This window comes from Prionailurus bengalensis, chromosome B2 (genome assembly GCF_016509475.1).
Source record: "Prionailurus bengalensis isolate Pbe53 chromosome B2, Fcat_Pben_1.1_paternal_pri, whole genome shotgun sequence".
Taxonomy (NCBI): domain Eukaryota; kingdom Metazoa; phylum Chordata; class Mammalia; order Carnivora; family Felidae; genus Prionailurus; species Prionailurus bengalensis.
The window spans coordinates 31,920,823-31,936,178 of NC_057349.1; the positions used below are offsets into that span (position 1 = coordinate 31,920,823).

Consider the following 15,356-nt stretch of genomic DNA (forward strand, 5'->3'; position numbering starts at 1 on the left):
GGATCCCCAGAGTGTAATACCATCTTGCAATTAGATTTGCTTCGTAAAAGGGAAGGTAAGTCTTTTTTTTTGCTTTTGTATCAAAATAAGCCAGCTCAGAGAAGATGTAAAATTCTACTCCAACAAACCAGTGACAATAAAAAGGCTGTGTTGCCTGATCCTCACCAGGGAGAGGAGGATGATTTATTGATTACTTGAATTAAACTCCTGTACAGCTCTTCCACCCTGTGGGGGCACTGGAGCTACTGTCCCTTCTCAGCAGCCCCAGTCCCAACAGCCTGAGCCTACAGGGCTCTAAACCAGGACCCTCAGCCTTAGGGGGTCAACAGGTAGGAATGGTCTCCCCTTCTCATACCCTGACTCAATTTGTTCAGGGAGCCACTCGTTCCCAGGGAGGACAAAATCTGCTAAGGCAAGTCCCAGTTGGAGGCTTAGATGCGGTGGGGATAACTTATAGGAATGATTTGGGTCCACTCTTCACTTGAAATTTTTTTTAATGTTTCTTTGTTTTGAGAGAGAGAGAGAGAAAGGGAGAGCACAAAGAGAGGGAGAGAGAGAAAGGGAAACAGAGAATCCCAAGCAGGCTCCGAGCTGTCAGCACAGAGCCCGACACAGGGCTCGAACTCACGAGCCGTGAGATGATGACCTGAGCTGAAATCAAGTGTTGGGCACTTAACTGACTGAGCTACCCAGGCACCCCTGAATTTGTTTAATTGGAAAAACAGCATGCCTACTTACAGAGATGACCCCAAGAGGATGGAAAATCTGTTCCCATCTATTTTTGTCACCCACAACCCCACTTGGACAGGTGTACAAAATTTGTTAAATATTCTCCTCATTTCTGAGGAATGCCACATGATGCTAGGAAAGGCTAGGGAAGAAGTTAACTGGCTACATGCTAAAACTCTAATAACTTCCTAAGAGCTAATGCCATACTGCCCACTCCTACTGTGGATCCCAACTGGAACATCAAGGTGGAGACTGAGGTAAGCTTGAACACTATCACGGTGATATTTTAGCTGGATTAAGAAAAGGGGTCCCTACTCTGTGCAAAAGTTTTTTTTAATTTTGATGTAGCCCCAATAGTTTAATTTTACTTTTGTTTCCCTTGCCCGAGGAAAACATATCTAGAAAAATGTTTCTATGTCTGACGTCAAAGAAATTACTGCCTCTGTTTTCTTCATGTCTTATGGTTTCAGGTGTCACATTTAGGTCTTCAATCCATTTTGAGTTGTTTTTGTACAGTGTAAGAAGGTGGGGGCACCTGGCTGGCTCAGTCGGTGGAGCATGTGACTCTTGATCTCATGGGGAGTTCAAGCCCCACGTTGGGTATAGAGATTACTTAAAAATAAAATCTTAAAAAAAAAACAGGGGTGCCTGGGTGGCTCAGTCAGTTAAGCATCCAACTCTTAATTTTGGCTCAGGTTATGATCTCACAGTCGTAGGATCAAGCCCTGTGTCGAGCTCTGTGCTGACAACCCACAGCCTACTTAGAATTCTCTCTCCCTCCCTTTCTCTCTCTCTCTCTCCCTCTCTCTCTCTCTGCCCCCCCCCAGTTCATTCTCTCTCTCTCTCTCAAAATAAATAAATAAACTTAAAAAAAAAAAAGGAAGAAAGCATAGATGGAATGAAGACCCTTCAGACTTTCTTGAAAGAATTTTTGAGATTCTGGGTCAGCGTAGCCATGGTGGCTGTGTCCTTTCCACTTGTGTCTGCCGACTGCCTGTGGCCTTTGTGCCGCTGCCCCGGGTCCCCATGCTGGCCGCAGTCCGGCTGCTCAACAACACCCTGTACCCGCGGGGGCCCAGGGGAGGCCTAGGTTTCCGCGTCCTGCCTTGATGCCCTGCCTCAGTGCTCACACAGGTTCCAATAACACAGTTGTGCCTCCAGTATAGTGATGCGCCCACTTTGACATTAGAGGGAAATCGAGGACCGGATTCTTTACATCTGAAACTCTATGACAAGATTGACCCTGAAAAGCTCTCGGTAAATTCCCACTTTATGAAAGACCTGGGCTTAGACAGTTTGGGCCAAGTGGAGATTATCATGGCCACGGAGAACGAATTTGGATTTGAAATCCCTGATACAGATGCTGAGAAGTTAATGTGTCCACAAGAAATCGTAGATTACATTGCAGATAAGAAGGATGTTTATGAATAAAATATCAGACCCCGTTTTTTCACTGAGAGAAGACTCAGAAGATGCTGGCAAGTGTCTGGAAGTGAGAACGCGTTTTGGCATTATTGCTGCCTTTGACAGAGTAATTCTGTTTAGACTTGTATTTAAATTGCCTGTTTTGCCCTTTGAAAATAAATCTATAAAACCAAAAAAAAAAAAAGAATTTTTGAAAACATTCAACATGATGTTTTTTGGGCAAAATGCCCCAGCCATTCAAAAGAAACTCCAAAGGCTGGAGATGCATTAGGAATATCTGTGTCACAATTGGTTGAGGTTGCTTTAAAGTTTTTAACAGCAGAGACCAAGTGCAAGAAAGAAAAGAGTATTAGAAAATGAAATAGCAGGCTACCTTGCTGGCTGTTGCCCTAATTCAAGGGAAGCCAAGACCAGACTGAGGACCATGGAACAGGTCGAGGTCTACCCCAGAGAAGAAATTTGAGTTCCTTGGACCCTAAAGGATGCCCCAATTTGGGGCTTCAACAGTGTGCCTATTGCAAAGAGGAGGGCCATTGGAAAGAGGAATGCCCCAAGCTCACAAGGTATCTTGAAGAGACAGAGCAACAAACCACCTGTCAGATGCCTGAATTGGCTGGTGACCAAGAATGAAGGGGCCCAGGGGTTCCTTTGAAACTTGGAAACCTGTCATCATTTCCCATGAGGAACCCTGGGTAACAATGGAGGTAGAAAAACAAATTTACAGACTTCTTGATTGATACTGGGGCCACATATTCAGTACTGAACTCCTGGCTCTCTCTGCTACCAAATCAAGCCATGGCTATAACGCGAGTATCTTACTAAACCTTCTTACAAACACTAGCCTGTCAAATGGGGCAAACTCACCTTAAACGTAGCTTTTTGTATATGCCTGAATGTCCCATCCTTTTACTGGGATGCAACCTATTAACTAAATTGAATGCTGAATCTACTTTAGCACCTGCACATCGATGTAAAAGTACCACCAGAGCAAGCTTGTGCCTTTCAAGCAGAGGTACCACATCAAGGTGGAGAAGTCCTATAAGAGCTGCCTGAAGAAGTTATCCAAAAGGTAAGAATCAGATGTTTGGATGGATGGGAAGCTGGGGTGAGCAAAATCAGTGACACTTGTGTATGTTAAATTTAGTGACGGGGTAAAGATTCTGAACTTCAGTACCTATCAAAGGAACAAGCCAAAAGGGGGCGTTCAGCCCATTCTCTGTGCCTTCTTGGAATTTGGCCTCATCAGCCCTTGCTAATCCCCATACAATTCACCTATTTTGCTTCTACAAAAATCAGGCATCCAAAACTGTTCACTTTGTGCAAGATTAAAGGGCCATGAACCAGACTGTGGAATATATCCACTCGGTGCTACCCAATCTATATACTCTCTTAAGAACCTCTCTCTCTCCCCCTCTCTCTCTGCCCCTCCCACTCTCTTCCCTCTCAAAATAAATAAATAAACTTTAAAAAAAAGTTTCTTAAAAAAAAAAAAAGGCGGAACTCATTGCCCTAACAAGGGCCCTTCATTTAGGTAAAGGAAAAAGGATAACTATACATACTGATTCTAAATACACTTTCTCAGTGATTCATGCACATGGTACCTTATTGAAAGAAAAAGGATTGTTAACTATAGGAAATAAAGAAATTAGACACACCCAAAAAGTTCTAAACTTAATAATTGCAGTAATGAAACTGAAAGAACGAGCAGTAGTTCATTGTCCAGGGCATCAGAAGCCAAGTAATTATATAGCTCAAGGAAATAATCAGGCTGATCAGGCCACCAACCTGGTAGCCCATATGAGGACTCCAAACCCTCTATGATGCCTTTAGTGGCAGACATAGACTTAACTAAATACCAACGAAAATATTCCTTGTAAGACCTAAGAAAAGCTAGGGAATGGGGGTTTGGGCAGAATGCTGGCATGAAAGTCAGCTGGAAATATAATGAAAAAGGAATATTCCTTATTCCAGAACATATTATGGAAGAAATAGTTATATTCACCAAAGCACCCATTATGGATGAGATGCTACTCTTCAGTGGATCCAAAGGTAAATTGTGGGCCCCAAACTCCAGATAATTATCCAAAAGATAGACTAGAAATGTGAAGTTTTGTGCTAAGGACACTCCTAGGACTGGGCCCCACCAGTTCTAAAAGATATAAAACTTGGGGGTGCTGGCTGGCTCAGTCAGTAGAGCATCCCAGTCTCGATCTTGGGATTGTGAGTTTGTTGGGTGGACATTACTTTAAATACATATATACATTGGGGCACCTGGGTGCCTCAGTCGGTAGAGTGTCTGACTTCAGCTCAGGTCATAATCTCGCAGTCCGTGAGTTCGAGCCCCATGTCAGGCTCTGTGCTGACAGCTCAGAGCCTGGAGCCTGCTTCAGATTCTGTGTCTCCCTCTCACTGCCCCTTCCCCAGCTCATACTCTGTCTCTCTCTTTCAAAAACAAATTAACATTAAAAATAAATAAATAAATTACATACATACATACAAACATACAACTTAGAGGCAATGAACCTGGAGAGGACCAGCAGATATTCTTCACCATTATGCAGAGAGTAACAGATAATTTTCTTTTTTTTTAATTTTTTTTTTCAACGTTTATTTATTTTTGGGACAGAGAGAGACAGAGCATGAACGGGGGAGGGGCAGAGAAAGAGGGAGACACAGAATCGGAAACAGGCTCCAGGCTCTGAGCCATCAGCCCAGAGCCTGACGCGGGGCTCGAACTCACGGACTGCGAGATTGTGACCTGGCTGAAGTCGGACGCTCAACCGACTGCGCCACCCAGGCGCCCCGTAACAGATAATTTTCAATATTTGCTAATATTTGTTGAACTTTAGAAGTTGAGGCCTTTCCATGACATTCAGAGAAGGCCTCAGAAGTTGTCAAAACACATTTTTTTAAAGTATGTATTTATTTTTTTAATCTCTACACCCAACGTGAGGTTTGAACTCATGCCCCTAGATCAAGAGTCACATGCTAGCATGTATGGCTGGCTGAGCCAGCCAGGTGCCCCCTGTCAATACACTTTTAAACAAAATCATACCTAGGTCTGGATCGCCACTGACACTTAAGAGTGACAATGGAGCAGCATTTGTGGCAAAAGTCACACAAGCAGTGTCCAATGCCTTAGGCTTTCGATGGAAATTACGTGTTTCCTAGAGACCCCAATAGACTGGGAAAACAGAAAAAATAAACCACACATTTTAAAAGACTTTATCAGAAGTCTGCCAAGAAACCATCTTAACTTGGGAAAAAGTCTTGTCAGTTGCCCTACTTTGGGTAAGAGTGGCCCCTAGAAGTAGGCATGATTTAAGCCACTATGGAATGTTACATGGAAGACCCTTTCTACACTCTTTTCATGGCTTAGGAGTTCCTGATGTTGCTCACATTAAGCAATTGGATACTATCAGGTATGTCCCAGCTTTAGGAAATACTCTAACTGATGTACAGATTTACTTCCAGCAGTTCGATGTATCCCACAGATGTGCCCTTATACCACCCCTGGAGACGTGGGGTTGTTAAAAACCTGGGAGAGCAAGCACCCGAAGGACCAGCTCCATCCTCAATGGACGGGACCTTAGGGGGTAGCGTTGACCACCCATTCTTCAGTGAAACTGAAGGGAAATTCAGCTGCAGATTCCCACACTCCCATTGAACTGGTTCCACAGGAATCCACAGGTCCCCCACACTCTGCCAGCAAGGAGAACATAGAGGAGAACCTTACTACCAGCAAGCTTCTGACAGACCTGAAATTGCTGCTTAGAAGAACTGGTCTGAGAAACCAATCAATAAGGAACAAATAGCCTGTGACCTGCTAATAGCTTAATGCTATGAATGTTATTCCTTTTTCCCTTCCATCTTTCTATTGTTCACAGCCTCTTAAGCTTGAAACAACAGTTCCATGTTAGGATTTTTCAAATGTTGGCCAAGGTTGGCAATCTTTTTCACTGCTCGATATGTTGCCCTAAGTCCCACTCAGTACATGACCATAGCAACCCAGTAGTAATGCCTATAACCAATCTTGCTCTGGTCATTAATTTTTTAATACATCTAAATCAACACACTCCATTAGCTTATAGAGTCAGGTTAATCAGGCCTGGCTCCCTCACTGCTCCCATCCCTTGTTTCTTCTTACCTATCCCAAAGCATGAGTATCTCACATTCAATGACTGGAACTCACCACAAGAAGCTTGCAGTTCCCCTTATGCTTAAAATATAACCAGAACAATTATTCACCTCTTGTAAAATTAATTGAAACTTTTTCCTTTCACCACTTTCCAGAGACTTTTGGGAAATACGCTGTTTTCACAATACTCATCTTTTTCTACTCTTCTCTATACAATACTGAGAACAGAAAGAACTTGGCAATATGCCCCCCCCCGCCATTTCTCCCCGAATGCCCTCTTACCAGTTACACTAACCTTAACCATACTTCTTATTTCAAACAATACCTTCAGTGACCCTGCAAAAATGAAAGTCCTGACTCCCATAAATTAACAGGAGTGCTATGTGTATCCCCAGGTTATGTGTGTGTGTGTGTGTGTGTGTGTGTGTGTGTGTGTGTGTATCACGGTCTCCCCTGGAGATAATGGTTGAATGGCTGGAGCATGGGAGGTATGTCTTTTAGGACTTTCGGTCACCTCTTATTCCATATATAATTCCAATGAAGTCAGTCATTGGACCAGTTCTCTCAAATTGTTCTATAGGTGAAAAAGAGAAGCCACGAGATACTCTGATTATCCTCCCCCAAATCAGGAAGATGTAATTCAGTACTTGTTCGAGAGAACCTTATTGCTATGGCAGGGAGTGGCCTTGCATGAACATATGATTGGAAACGTTTCAATAACTTTAGGAATCCTATCAAATGAAACTGTCCAAGCCACACCAGCCCAATAAGAAGCCTTAGACCCTTTGGCAACAGTAATCTTAGATAACAGAATTGCTTTAGATTATATTTTAACAAAACAGAAGGTGTTTATATGGTGGCTAATTCATCATGCTGCACATGTATTAATACCTCCATGGAAATTGAAGTTCATCTTAACAAAATAGGGCAAGTTACTTGGCTACAACAAATCTCCCCTAAAGCCCTAGACTCAGATTTTGACTTTTTCAGGGTTATTTTTGCAGAACTCCCAAGGAATTAGATCAGTTTTACAAGGATTACTCAGATGTGGATTATCCATATTTATTTTTATTGTTTTTATTTTTTTTATTTTTAAGTAGGCTCCACACCAAGCATGGAGCTCAACTCAGAACTTGAACTCATGACCCTGAGATTAAGAGTTGGACACTAGGGGCACCTGGGTGGCTCAGTTGGTTAAGTGTCTGACTCTTGGTTTCAGCTCAGATCATGATCTCATGATTTGTGGGTTCGAGCTCCCCTTTGGGCTCTGTGCTGACAGTGCAGAGCTTGCTTGGGATTTTCTCTCCGCCCATCCCCTTCTCACTCCCTATCTCTCTTTCTCTCTCAAAATAAATAAATATTCCATAGGAATCTATCCCCAAAACCAAGATCACACTTTACCCGCTGTATGTTAGCCAATTTGACAATAAAAAATAAAAATAAAAATAAGTAAATATTAAAAAAACAAAAAACAGGGGCGCCTGGGTGGCTCAGTCAGTTAAGCATCCGACTTTTGGCTCAGGTCATGATCTCGCGGTTCGTGGGTTTGAGCTCCGCATTGGGTTCTGTGCTCACGGCTCAGAGCCTGGAGCCTACTTCTCTGCTTCTCCCCTGCTCATGCTCTATCTCTGTCTCTCAAAAATAAATAAATGTTAAAAAAAAAAAAAAGGAAAAAAAAAGACGCTTAACCGACCGAGTCACCTGGGCACTCCAGATTATCCATATTTCTAATTCTTCTTTGCTACTTAATCATAAACTATGGTATAACATGTTGTACAAGAACTATTAACCAAAGTACAAACATTTTGGTAATGCAGAATGTTGGATATCAACCTGAAACTAAGGGATATTTCAAATAAATGCAAAAGGTTTCCTTCTTCTAACCCTGATCTCTGCCCCATTTTAGCAAGAAGTAGCTAGAGCGGTTCTCATCCCAATTCCCTTGAGAGTGAGGAATGGTCAAAAGATAGTATTGAAACCAGTAACCAAAGGGATAATGGGACTCATAAGTGCAACTGTTAGACTCTCTTAGATTCTTATTTCTTCTTCCTATTTGGTGGCCTCCAAATAGAGGGTTTTGGTTTGGCTCTCTTAGCCTTTTTTTTCTTGCCTGATTAATAAAAGTTTGACTAGGAAGCCATTTGGTTCAGCCTGTGGAGTTCTGACTTTTAGGGAGGAGCTAGCACTCTCAAAGGTTCTCTGGGCTTTCATTTGGTTTGTTTGTTGCTGCAGCTTTTGGTATCTTTAAATAAAAATGGCCATGTTCTTTTCTTTTTTCTTTTGTTTTGGTTTTTTTTTTTTTTTTTTTTTTTTTTTTTTTTTTTTTTAGAGAGAGAGAGAGGTAGAGGGAGAGAGAGAGAGAGAGAGAGAGCGCAAATCTTAAGCAGGCTCCATGCTCAACGCAGAGCCTGATTTGGGGCTGGATCCCATGGCCCTGGGATCATGACCTGAGCCGAAATCAAGAGTCTGACATTCAACTGACTGAGCTATGCAGGTGCCCCTTTTTCTTTTTTAAAAATATTTTAATATTATTTTTTGTTTTAGAGACAGTGCATGAGCAGGGAAGAGGGGCAGAGAGAGAGAGAGAGAGAGAGCGAATCTTAAGCAGGCTTCACGCTTGGCAAGGAGCCCAGTGTGAAGCTCCCTCCCACCACCCTGGGATCATGACCTGAGCCAGAATCGAGAGCTGGATGCTCAACTGACTGAGCTACCCAGGCACCCCAAAACCAGCCATGTTCTCATTGGAAGATGGGAAATGAGAATTCGATTCCCACATGTAGCCCTTTGGGCTGTATTCTCTAAAACTGGGCAATGTTTAGTTATGAACCTATGAAAAGGGAAAAGATTATCTTTTTTTGCAATACTTCTTGGTCATAAGACTCTTTAAACTCTGGAGAAAAATGGCCTGAAAATTGATCCTTGAATTATAATACCATCTTGCAATTAGATTTGTTTTGTAAAAGGGAGATGTTTGGAAATTGGGTTTTTAATGTCTTTTCCATAAAAATTAGTAAAGCAAAGACTGTAAGATTCTGTTTGCGTCTTGGTTATGTATCTCTGTGTGTTCCTATATGTTGTAAATGTGAGATATTTTCTCTACCTCTGAATGGTATTGCTAAAATTAATTTGTTAAAGAGCTCTATTTAGTTGGTTTAAAGACAAGTGCTTGGGGGCGCCTGGGTGGCGCAGTCGGTTAAGCGTCCGACTTCAGCCAGGTCACGATCTCGCGGTCCGTGAGTTCGAGCCCCGCGTCGGGCTCTGGGCTGATGGCTCGGAGCCTGGAGCCTGTTTCCGATTCTGTGTCTCCCTCTCTCTCTGCCCCTCCCCCGTTCATGCTCTGTCTCTCTCTGTCCCAAAAATAAATAAACGTTGAAAAAAAAATTAAAAAAAAAAAAAGACAAGTGCTTGTAAGAATTAGGCATTCTAAAACTCAGAAAGATAGAAGGTAACCCAGGGCACCTGGGTGGATCAGTTGGTTAAGCATTTTTTTTTTTTTTAAGATTTTGTTTTTGGGGAGCCTGGGTGGCGCAGTCGGTTAAGCGTCCGACTTCAGCCAGGTCACGATCTCGCGGTCTGGGAGTTCGAGCCCCGCGTCGGGCTCTGGGCTGATGGCTCAGAGCCTGGAGCCTGTTTCCGATTCTGTGTCTGCCTCTCCCCCGTTCATGCTCTGTCTCTCTCTGTCCCAAAAAAAAAAAAAAAAAAAAAAAAGATTTTGTTTTTAGTGTTTATTTGTTTTTGAGAGACAGAGAGTGAGTGGGGGAGGGGCAGAGAGAGAGAGAGAAGCACAGAATCCAAAGCAGGCTCCAGGCTCTGAGCTGTCAGCACAGAGCCCAATGTGGAGCTCAAACTCAGAGCAGTGAGATCATGACCTGAGCTGAAGTGGGATGCTTAACCAACTGAGCCACCCAGGCACCCCTAAGCATCTGACTTTCACTCAGATCATGATCTCACAGTTCATGAGTTTGAGCCCCACTTCAGGTGAGCTCATGCCCCACTTTGGATGAGCCCTGCTTCTCTGTCTCTCTCCCTCTCTCACTCTGCCCCTCGCTCACTTGTGCCCTCTCTCTCTCTCTCTTCTCTCTCAAAAACAAAACAAAACCAACCAACCAACCAACCAAACAACTAACCCAAATGTTTTTCAAGTTCATGTGATCTGGGAAAATATCTGTTATTAAAGCTAACTTGAGGTTGTTAGTTTAATTAGACATATCTTTAGAGTTATCCACATTAAATATAAAACTTTTATGCTGCTGTATTTACTGAAAGTCAAATAAAGTTCATGTTATCTTTATCATTTTTCTCTTTATCATGTAAAGTTCATTGCAACACTTTGTCAGAAAAGAAAAAAGCACTTAGAATCATGATTGACTTTGTCTAATGCATCACAAAGTTTAACAGGTAATCTAAACATAAATGTTGAGAACAGATGAACAGATATAAATGAGATAAAAAGGTTTATAGGTAAACTTTTAGAAATGTATTTCTTTTCTTTTTTTAAGTTTATTTATTTATTTTGAGAGGGGGAGAAACAAAGAGAGAGGGAGAGAGAATCCCAAGCAGGCTCCTAGCTGCCAGCCCAGAGCCCAGTACAAGGCTTGATCCCATGAACTACAAGATCATGACCTGAGCTGAAATCAGTCAGGTGCTCAACCACTGAGCCATCCAGGTGCCCCTATAGGTAAACTTTTAAATAGCTTCCAAAATCTTTGCTAACTTGAAACTTTAAGGTGTTGCTCTGTTAAATGATAAGTAAAGTTAGATTCATTAAATATCCAGATCATTTCTAAATAAGATAAATTAATAAAACATAAGTTTATTAAAACATTGGTTTATCTGCTTTTGGCTTCCTATTACACAAAAACAAAAGATATTTGGGTCTATTACTAAACATGTTTTATGTCATGCTGAAAAATTTACTATGAGAAGGTGCATTTTTTTTAATGTTTATTTATTTTTGACAGAGAGACAGACACAAGCAGGGCAGGGGCAGAGAGAAAGGGAGACAGAGGATCAGAAGTCAGCTCTGTGCTGAGAGGGGAGAGGGGGCTTGAACTCACCAACCATGAGATCATGACCTGAGCCAAAGTCACATGCTGACTGAGCCACCCAGGTACCCTAAGAAGGTGCATGTTTCTAAAAATTATGAAATGTATCCATAGATTAGCCAGTCTAAAGAACTGGTAAAGAAAAAGAAAAAGAAAAGAAAAGGGGAATATTAGGAATGGGAATACATTTATTTTTAATATTTTATTTTTAAGTAATCTCTACACCCAATGTGAGGCTCAAATTTACAACCCTGAGATCAAGAGTCGTATGCTCTACCAACTAAGCCAGCCAGGTGCCTAGGAATAGGAATACATTTTTGTTGAGGGAAAAGAAAATAATTTTGTCCTAAAGTGAGACTGGTTATTAAAAAATTTTTTTTAATATTTATTTACTTTTGAGAGAGAGAGACAGAGAGACAGAGTGCGAGTGGGGGAGGGGCAGAGGGAGAGGGAGACACAGAATCCAAAGAAGGCTCCAGGCTCTGAGCTGTCAGCACAGAGCCTGACTCCGGACTTGAATTCATGAACCCTGAGGTCATGACCTGAGCTGAAGTTGGACGCTTACCTGACTGAGCCACCCAGGAGCCCTGAGACTGGTTATTTAAAAAAAATTTTTTTTCAACGTTTATTTTTTTAATTTTTGGGACAGAGAGAGACAGAGCATGAACGGGGGAGGGGCAGAGAGAGAGGGAGACACAAAATGGGAAACAGGCTCCAGTCTCTGAGCCATCAGCCCAGAGCCTGACGCGGGGCTCAAACTCACGGACCTCGAGATCATGACCTGGCTGAAGTCGGACGCTTAACCGACTGCGCCACCCAGGCGCCCTGAGACTGGTTATTTAAAGAGGGAAAACTTAGGACAAAATCTGAAAAAAAAGAAAGTTGTAGAAAGTTTGGGAGAAGAGAATCTTTGGAAAACAATTTTATGTATGGTCAGGATTGACTGAGACTGGAGTGAATGAATTTTAATATTGGAAGTACACTGATATAAGATTAGAATTTGTTTTTCCTCTCTGTTAAAATGACAGACTTTTCTTGGGTTAGTTGTCTGTTCTTAATAAGCAATCATAAGGGCACCTGGCTGGCTAAGTCATTGGAGCATGCAACTCTTGATCTTGGGTTGTGAGTTTGAGCTCCACATTGGGTATAGAGATTACTTAAAAAAAAAAAAAAAAAAAAAGTAAACAAAGATTTTTTTCTTTAAAAAATTTTTTTTTAATGTTTATTCTTGGGCGGGGGAGGGGCAGGGAGAGAGGGAGACACAGAATCCAAAGCAGGCTCCAGTGGCTTGAACCCACAAACCATGAGATCGTGACCTGAGCCAAAATTGGATGCTTAACCGACTGAGCCACCCAGGGGCCACGATTTTTTCTTTACCTTTAATGCAATTGGTCTAGAAAAACAAAGTATGTTTTGTCTTCTATGTTCCGTGTTTGATCACTTAAGAAAGTTGAATCTTCTCAATATTAAAAGGGCTAAATGTTGATAACAACTATGTAACCTTCTGTATTTGCCTTTAGAATCTCTTATTGCCACCTTGGTTAAATAGATGATTAAGTATTAAGTTTTGTAATGATCTGTAATCCTATTTAGGCATGTGCCTAAAGCTAATATTTTTGAGATATTTCCCAAAATTCAAATTTTAAATGAAGTCTCCTTGACTAATTAGGCTTTTTTTTTTTTAATTTGGTATATCAAATTACATGGGAAGCATTGTCAAATACATGATAACAAACCTTCTTGGGTTATATGAATGAATGCTGTAACATTTCCAGAAATTATGTAACATTGCCAAGGTTTTGATATGTCCTGGTATAAAGTCATTACTTGTAATTCTAATTATTGAAGTGTTATGTGTCACAGAAATAGACAGATTTCCTTGTCACCTGAACCTGAACTCTCTTCAGATCTTTAACCACTTTAATCATTTTTGAGTCTTTTATCATTTATAGTTATTATTTTACTCTGATGCTCTTGCAAATGTATTCCAGCTATGAGGAGATTCATGGAGAAGACTTTTGACAAATAAAGGTTTGTGATACCTTTACAATCGTAAATGAAACTGAGTAAGAATTTCCAGAACTAATGGGAAAACTGCACTCAAACAGAACAAGAATTAGTAACATGGGACTGAATGAATTGAGAAAGATGTTATATTTTTATGACTCTTATTTGAAACATTGCTGTTTCTCTAACGTTTGCTCTTCCACATATAAGGAAACTCTTTCTCTTATCTATGACTTAGAGATATTTGGTAAAATATTCCTTTGTAAGCAAATATGAAACATTTTTCTCCCTTTCTGATCCCTCCAGAATTTGGGAACTCTCAGTGAGTATTTTTACTTTCATGGCAATTACAGTTCAATAAGAAATTGTTCTCCTTGTAACAGGACACCAGTGGAAATATTGGTCATATTACTAAAGGTTTGACTGGAATGTCACATTTGAGGGAGACATGCATAGTCTCAGATATGTCCAAACAGCTTTAAGGAACTAAGATAAACTTTATGGAGCCATTGATGTCCCCTTGGAAAAAATAGGGCTTGTACCTTGCTTACAGGGTTCCCAGTAGCTCTATGGGAAGTAAGGAAGATCAGTTCTTGGCAAGCTCAGGAACCTCGGGATATTTTGGGGACCTCAAGAAGAGAGGAATTCACCCAAATCTATAGGTATTACAGGCAAAGTCTGATGGCAAATATTGGGCTTGGCTTCTTAGCCTCAAGAGGCTATTAAAAGTTCAATCTGAAATTTCTTATAAAAAGTTCCAGCAAAACAGATTTAAAAGAACCTATGTGGCTGGCCAATCACTATTGTTGCCGTATTTACATAAATAATTAGGCCAAGTTTGTTAAAACTGGACTAATTTTACAAATAAATTAGTCTTAATTTGGCCATCTTTAGTGGAAATGAGGGTGATTTTAGAGAGAAAAATTGTTTCAGTAACACGCCTTTGTGGATGTTAGATTCCAGTTCTAATTGTCTTTGAGTGTTTGTTAAACGACTGGGCTGGATACTGAATTCTTCTGGTTTCCTCAAATATCTGACTATGATTCTCCAAACCAAGGTTTCCTATTTTCTCCCATTCTCTTGAGTTGGAATCATTGAGAACTAAAACTGCCCTTTTTCCTAAAGTCTTGCAAACTGAAGGCAAACAGCGTGATGTAAATTTTAGAGAATTTGCCACAACGGTGATGTGTAGATGAACTTAGTGCCTGTTGCTGTATGGGCCACTCAAGAAGATGACCAGAGGGACACCTGGGTGGCTCAGTCGGTTAAGCATCTGACTTCAGCTCAGATCATGATCTCGTGGTCCATCAGTTCGAACCCCACGTCAGGCTCTGTGCTGACAGCTTGGAGCCTGCTTCTGATTCTGTGTCTCCTACTCTCTGCCCCTCCCCCACTTGTGCTCTGTCTCTCACTTTCAAAAGTGAGTAAATGTTAAAAAAAAAATTTTTTTTTTAAAAGAAGATGACCAGAGACATCCAAACTGCAAACCAGGAAAGTCTATCAGACAGCCACCGCCTGCCCTCATTCCATCTGAAGATGCTTGAAGCCTGACATCTAGAAATCTTCTCACTGGCTTCTCACTGTCAGGACTGAGACACTGGATTTATAATTTGCCCCAACCATTAACCTGTGTTTTTCTTTTGTTTCCATAGAAATGCTGCTTCTTTTTTTTTTGTTTGTTTAAGTTTATTTATTTATTTTGAGAGAGCAAAAGAGAGAACCAGCAGGGGAGGTGAAGAGAGAGAGGGAGACAGAGGGTCTGAAGCAGGCTCTGTGCTGTCAGCACATTGGGGCTCAAACTCACAAACTGTGAGATCATGACCAGAGCCGAAGTCAGAGCTTAACTGACAGAGCCACCCAGACGCCCTCCACAGAAATGCTGCTTATTCATTACCTGATTGCCTCCATATTATAGGCCTGAGAGCCCCCACCTGCAGGACCACCTCCTGAAGTAAGACAGCTGTTTAACCGAACTAACCTATTCTCAAGACTAAGACTGGTTCATGAGATAT

General features: G+C 41.4%; 1 pseudogene; it reads left to right on the forward strand.

Annotated features, from left to right (window-relative positions):
- The first annotated feature begins 435 nt into the window (after nucleotides 1–435).
- Nucleotides 436–2,338, forward strand: LOC122490445 (annotated as a pseudogene).
- Nucleotides 2,339–15,356: the final 13,018 nt, after the last annotated feature.